Source organism: Colobus angolensis, unplaced genomic scaffold (genome assembly GCF_000951035.1).
Source record: "Colobus angolensis palliatus isolate OR3802 unplaced genomic scaffold, Cang.pa_1.0 Scaffold252, whole genome shotgun sequence".
NCBI classification, from domain to species: Eukaryota; Metazoa; Chordata; class Mammalia; order Primates; family Cercopithecidae; genus Colobus; species Colobus angolensis.
The window spans coordinates 559493-567259 of NW_012115733.1; positions in this window are offsets into that span (position 1 = coordinate 559493).

A 7767-nucleotide genomic window follows, 5' to 3' on the forward strand; every position below is an offset into this window, starting at 1 on the left:
CTGCCCTTGGTGCTTACCCTCAACTCCTTTTCAGAACCCCCTCCTCAGAGTAATCAAACAATTGAAATAGTGAGGGTTGCTAACCAGACTATGACTGTCTTTAAGTCTGAGCCAGTTTCTTATCAGTTAGGACCCCTTGCCGGCCAACACAGTTTGCTGTTGTCCTCTCTGCCCCAATCCACCTGATAGTGAGAGACGTTCTCAAAAACACCGAGCCCACATTTCTTTCACCCACAAGGGAGATATCGTCTTAGAATTCTCCCCCGTGAAGGTTTCAGCCTCCAGTGTCACCCATATCTTCTCCCTGCTAGTTTCTAGCTATGTAGTTGTCGCTGAACACCCAGTTTCAAAATAACTGCCTGAAACCCTTTGGGTGAAAGTGGATACAGATGTTGGCCTGATCCATTCAGCATCGCTTATTTCTATACAGATAGACACTAACAGTCCTCTTCCAAATTTAAAACAATATCCCCTCAATTCTGAAACTTTAGCTGATATAGAATCTATAGTCAGCGATTTCATTTCCCAGGGACTCATAGTCCTCTACACCAGTCCCTGTAATACATCCGTTGTGCCAGTCTGTAGCCTAATATGAAGGGATGGAGATGCATCCAGGATCTTAGGGCTATCCACAACATTGTCTGTCTCTGACACCCTGTTGTGTTAATCCACAATCACTCTTACCCAAGACTCCTCCTGACACTCACTATTTCTCCACTATTGATCTCTGCAGCGCCTTCTTCAGTCCTCCTATCAGCCCCAAAAGTCAGTTTCTTTTTGTCTTTCCTTGGAAAGGCTAACAATTTGCATGGATGGTGCTTTCCCAAGGATACACCCAAAGTCCTTCCTACCTTTCCCAGATTCTGCAGGCTGACCTAAAAGAAATAACCTTCCCAGATAATTTGACTCCATTACAATACATTGATGACTTGCTTTTATGCTCCCTCTCTCAAAAGGCTTGCCACACTGACACTCGCCTCTTACTTTACCAGCTAGCCCTTAAGGCACACAAGGCTCTAAGACAAATGATATTTTTGCTGGGACTCCATCAAGCTCCTTGGGTATCAAGAGTAAACACTGACTTCATCAGCTTTCAAGGCATATTTTCTTTTCCCTTGCCCAATACTAAAAGATAACTTAGGGGTTTCTGGGGACTTGTGGTCTGCCATAGAGCTTGGATCCCTAATTTCTCTTTGATCACACAACCTTGATATACTCTGCCTGAGGCTTCTCCTCAGACCCCCTCACTTTTACTACTGAATCTCAAGCATCAGTTGTCCTTGCCTCTCAAGTTGGGATACCCTAATTATGACCTTTCTGTTTCCTTTCTCATTCATGAGTGAGAAGGTAGCACTCTGGGATTTGTAACTCAGACCCATGGGGGCCTGATAGGATCTCTTCTCTGTTTACATTTCTCACTCAGTCAAAGCCCTCTTCACCTCTTACCACACCCAACTCCTGCCGGTTGATTGACCTCCCAGATGTAAGTTTCTGTTCCTGCCCCAACTTATCATCCACAGCAACCTGCTTAAACATGCCACTCTTTTACCTTCACAGAAGCCCTTACAGATACCCTTATTTCTCCTCATATAGATTTAAAGGAAACTCCTTTACTCAATCCTGACTTTGTCTGATACACTAATTTTGTAGAGGCCCCACTGGCTCTTGACAGGCTGGATATGCAGTCGTTTCCTTGACAGAAACCAGAAAATGGGGGCCTGTGACTAATACCTGGTCCACGCAACAGAGAGAATAACATGTGCTTATCCCAGCTTGCTTGTTAGCCAGAGATAAAACTGCAGACATTTATACAGACAGCAGATATGCTCTGGAAACAGAGAGAACTTCTGACCTCTTCCAGATATCATATCAAAAATAAGGATCATGTGTTGACACTTCTCCATATCATTCTGGCTCTTAGAGCCCTGTTTATTGAAATCCAAGGTCGTTACTCTGAGAATACCAAAGGTAATAGAGGCAACCACCTAGGTGATGTTATAGCCAAGACTATAGCCCTAAATGGTACCACTTCTCCTGTTATCCCTGTTTCCATTCAAACCCTACTCTTACCCATTGTATCTTCCAAAAAACTTGTCTCCAGACTCCCAAAGTCTCAAAAGATGTCCACAGGTGCAAAAAAAAAGGGAAAAATGGGCAAAACAGCGTTATACCTACAAATCATAATCTCAGTTATGGAAGAGGCTTAACATTCATCCTGTCCTTCCAGAAAATTTACAAAGGGCCACTCATACCTTTAAACATAACCTCACCCACTGGAGCCTTTACAAAATAATCCAGTGGGGAAAACAGTACAATTGGGGTCTTTTCCCAGTGGTTGCTTCTCAAGTCTACAAATGATGCAAAATCTGTTATTTGTATAATGCTGGGAAGCCCCCAAAGGCTGCCCCCAGAGAATTCCCATTGCCAAATGGCCCTTTTGCAAGCTGGCAACTTGATTTTATCCAAGTACCCCTTCTCACTGGGATGCAAGTATGTACTTGAGATAATAGCTATGTATTCCCATTGGGTAGAGGCCTTTGCTTACAAACAAATCATCGTCATATTAGCCACAATTCTTTTTGAAACAATTATCCCCACTTGGGAAATTCCTACTGAACTCCACAGTGATTGAGGAACCCAGTTTACTAGCCAAGCATTAGAATGAGTTTTTGATGTCTGGCCTATTCTGCAACACTTCCATCCACCTACCACCCACAGTCTTCTGGGCTTGTAGAATGAATAAAGGGAATAATAAAGAGCCCATTGCCTGAGATTACAAACACTCTTAATCTGCCCTGGCCTAGGGCTCTCCCTCTAGCTCTATTGATCCTGCTGTCTACCCACTCTGGAAAATACCACCTCGCCCCTTCTGAGATTGTCACAGGTTGGTCCATGCCTTTAACTGAGGGAATGTTTTACCCTACTCAGTTACAAGGAGATCTCCTGACCTACTGCCAAGGACTCGTTCAGGCTCTAACAACTCACCATAAACTGGTTGTGAAATCCTTCTATGGTCATCCATCAAAAGATGAACCCTGATATCATGACCTCTAACTAGGAGACTTCATTTACTAGAAAAGACGCCAGCTAAAAAACTTCCTCAAGCCCCGCAGCAAAGGTCCACTCCTGGTACTCCTGACTCAACTGTATGTTGCTAAGTTACAGGTCATTTACTACTGGATCCACATATCCCACCTACAAAAGACACCTGCAGACATCTGGAATTCAGCCCCAATACCTGATACCAAGTGCAAGATGGCTGGAGCCCCAACACCAGGATGAGAAGCCCACGGTTGCAGGAAACTGCTTCCCCCAAGGCTCCAGACCAGGCCTATATCCAGATGAAAGTTTACACTCCCCTCATAGTGCTCATTACACTCATTGCTTTAGAAGTTTTCAGAGTTGTTATTAGCTTATGAAAACAGGACACATACCTTTGCTTTGCTTATTTAAATATAATATACCCAGTCCTTTTGCATACCTCATAATTCTATTAATGGTAGAAGTGTAATGTCTTATGTATAGCAGAAATTTTATGTCACATGAAAGGAATTCCATGTATTCCTATATTTAGATATTTGTAGACCTTCCTTGCCAACCCTATTCAGGTTCCCTAAAACTCTTTCCTCTAGAATACATGATCCCCACTCAAGAAGGCATTGCCATTCAGCCTCTTGTCAGCCGGACACTTTACTACCCTTTTAGAAGGGCAATAAACCTACTGAATTAAGGCTCCACCCTTACAACCTCATTTAACCTTAATTACCTTCTTCCAGTCTCTACCTCCTAGTCACATTGGGGGTTAGGGCTTCAACATATAAATGCCGGGGAGATACAATTCAGTCCATAGCGAACAGCAATGGAATACCACATGTGTTCCCTTCACACATGCAGCTCTTCACTACTTCTCACTACAGCACATTTGAGTGCCTACTTTAAACACAGAGTGAATTACCTGCCTCAACCAGACTTATGTTTGCTGCTGGCCATAGCACTGGCACCAGTTGTACCACTGCCAATGGCCCTGGCTCCTGCACACTCCATGGCATTAGTACCTCTATTCCCTGAAATCCTGGCTTGGACTCTGTCCTGATCTTCTCTCAGGACCTCTTTGCACACTGACCTGTAGGACCGGAAGTCAATGTAAATAATCTTGTCTGCAAACCCCAAAATGTACACCTGTTCTGGGTTCAGTGTGGTCATGAGGGCCTCACAGGAATTCGTAGCATATAGGATCCCTTTTGCACATCTGCCTCAAATTCAGATATTGTTGCTGCAAAAATTCTTCAATGAAAAGCTTTCTGGGCATCCCGAAAATAATGTACTTCCCCTCAACATCTTCAACTTGCTCAGCATATTCCAAATGTCCTCTTCAGGGGCAGAGCTGCCCTCCATCAAAACTAGGTCCAGGATGGACATCAGAATACCAGTTTGGGGTAAGCCCCAGTCTTTACTCGTGCAGTCCCTCAGCAGAGGAAAGTTCCACTTTGTTGATGAGGATGTCACATTGCTTCCTGGCATCCATGTTCACTTCCTCAACTCAAGGCCAAAGAGTACTCCAGGCTCTCAGAGGCTTTGCTGAGGACCTCAGGGAAGTGATCCATGTGCTGTGGATGATGTGCCTCAGCATTTCGGCCTTTCGGGTGGGCTCCTTCTTCTGGTTCTTCAGCAGCAGGAACACCTCCAACTCAGCCACATTACTGCTCAAGAGGTCCCTGGGCCTGAACTCAGAAAGGGGTGGGGCCCTTGATTTTCCTGGTGGCTGCTTGCTCCCTCACCTGAACTGCTCCCTAAGGGAGGTAAGGCGGCAGTGGAGGTGAAACGGGGATTCCAAGAACATGGAGGAGCACTGAGTGTCCCACCAGCAGGTTTCCCCTTAGCAGCCTGTGATCTGATAACAGGAGAGTGAGGAGAAGGCCTTCTCCTCAGCCTCAAGAGCCTGGTTCTCACCTCAGACCTGGCAGTGTTTCTTGTGGGCTCTGCTTCAACTCTTCTGAGCCCCAAGCTCAACTCTGCTCAGGGGCCTTGATAAGAATGTGGGCAGGAGGGCAGGACATGGGGCCGCAGAGGAGGAGCAGGGAGGAAGAAGGAGGATGGAGTGAGGGACATGTGAGGGGCCTCAGCAAGCAATCTCTCCCATGGATTGGAGGAAGGCTGTCTCTGCCATTTGTGCTTTAGAATACTGACCCTTGCTTTGGTCCTTCTATTCACTCTATTCCCTGAGACCCTAGAGGATACAGTGAACTAGCTCCTCAGTAGCAAGCAGTCATTCTCTGGGCTGCCCAGCCTTGACAGAGGAGCATCAGATGGTGGCACATTCAGCCTGTATTCAGGGGTCATTGCCTTGGCAGTTAGAAGGGCCTATCCTGCTCAATCTGAGGCTGCCCCCATCAAACCCCCACACTCTCCACCCTCAACAGAGAAAGCTCAAGTTTATCCTTCAACCACAAACCCCCAAATACCAACAGTAAAGCTAGGAGAGAATTTAAAACCACCTCTCCCTACTTCCTGTGGAGGGGTGGGAATATCCAGGAGGACTGGGATGGATTTATCCTTCCAGGGTGCACCTCAGTCTCATGGATCGAAGCTACCTAAATCCCTCATGCTCCTGGACACTGAGACTGTACTTGGCAGGATCCATGGAACACCTGAGCTCTATTCCTGGGCGCTGCAAGTGCTCACAATGAGAAATGCCCTGCATACATTCTTGGCCTATACCCTGAGACCTGAGACCCCAAGGAGGAGTTGGAGGGATGCCTCAGGCTCAACGAAGCCATTCCCAGGAGCTGCTGAGGCTCAGGGATTACAGCAGGGATGGGACTCTGTGGGGTCCACCATGTGATGGGGTGAGTGGTCCCCTCCATTCTCACTTAGGGTCTTCACTTTGACTCCAGGCAGGGTCTGCACTCCCTGCCATCTGCTGACTTGAGGACTATCCCCTCAGACTGAGGCTCTCACTTCCTATTATCTCTGAGGAGAGAGTGAGGGTGGGGAACTCCCAGAGTGAACAGCAGGGGCCAGACTGTGCTGGTTCTCTTCTAGTTTGAAGTGGTGATCTCCTCAATCCTCAGTAAGGGTTCTTGCCTCAACTCAAGGCACGGCCTTAGTTCCATCCAATCTGCTAACCTAAGATCAACCCCTTCAAATCAAGCCCTCAACTCTATGAGAGTCTAGAAGAAGAAGTGACAGGGTTCTCAGCTAAACAGCCCTGCCCAGGGCCTCCCAGACTGAGGGCAGGGCTGGAATTGTGCAGAGATCCCTCTGGTCAGGCATGGTGGCCCCCTTAGTTCTTCTATTATACTGTGTGGTAAAAGATTACATTGTCCAAGGAAATGCCTAGAGAAAAATCCTTGCCCAGAGAGAGGGCTGGCCATGGCTCTTGGGAGGCAGTCTCTAAGTCCTTGGGATGTCTTGCCTGATCATCATGTCCATGTTTATCTGGAAACCTTGGGCCGTGCTGGATAGTCCATGCTGAAAATGACTTATGATGGCAGTCTTGGGTCACATGGTATTCGCTTAGCCTCCAGAGGTGCTAATGCCTGAAGTTTCAAATTGGAAAAGACAATTGCAAAATATTTCTGTTTCCTGATCATATGATCTTCTGACTAGAAAACCCTAAAGATTCCTCCAAAAAACTCCTGGATTTGATAAATAAGTGTGTTCAAGCTTCAGGATACAAAAATCAACATACAAAATCAGTAGCATTTCTATACACCAATAACAATCAAGCTGAAAACCAAATCAAAAAGCTAATCCCATTTGCAATAGCTACAAAAAATAAAATACCTAAGAATACATTTAACCAAAAGGGTGAAAAATTTCTACAAGGAAAACTGAAAAACATTGATGAAAGAAATTGTAGAGCAGATCCTCCCACGCAGTCTGCACTCCTGCCTGTGGGCCACAAAGAAGGCATCTAGACCTGTGCCTGCCAGCACCCCATCCTGGAACAAACACCACCTCCAGCGTGACTGCATACATGGCTGCCAGCAAGAGACCCCACCCCCATGCACCTGCATTGCCTCCACCACTGTGGTGAATGCCTGCAGGGAAGCAGGCACTCTGGCACCCACTAACATTCTGCTTCAGCTGCCACTACCACTGCTACTGGCATGTGCAAACGAGGACAGATCCTGCTCTCACCACATTATGAAATGCTTTGGCTGAAACCACCCATCGGAGTGGAGTGACCAGCAGCCTGGGAGCACCTCAGCCCCCCCAGCACAGTGGATTCCTAACCTCAAGGATCTAGAGAAGAAAGTTGGGGCCCAATACAAGTCCCCCAGAGTTACAGCAACAGTCCAGAAGTTGGGAGCTGAGCATTGGCCCCATAAAATCTTCCAGAAATAAAGCCAGTTGGTTGAATCCACCTTACGTCATAATAAAACCCGCAAGGTCATCAAATAGGATAAAAGAAAAAAAAAACAAACACCCATCCAAAGGTCAGCAACCTGAAAGATTGAAGGAAGATAAGCCCACAAAGATGAGAAAGAATCAGCTCAAGAACACTGATAACTCAAAAAGCCGTTTTCCCGGAATGATGTCATCTCCTCTCCAGCAAGGGTTCTAAACGAGGGCGAGATGGCTGAAATGGCAGAAAGAGAATTCAGCATATTAATTGGTATGAAGATAATGGAGCTACAGGAGTACATTGAAACCCAATGTAGGGAACCCGGAGGGTGGAGCAAGATGGCCAAATAGGAACAGCTCCAGTCTCCAACTCCCAGCACGAAGGACACAGAAGACCGGTTATTTCTGCATTTTCAA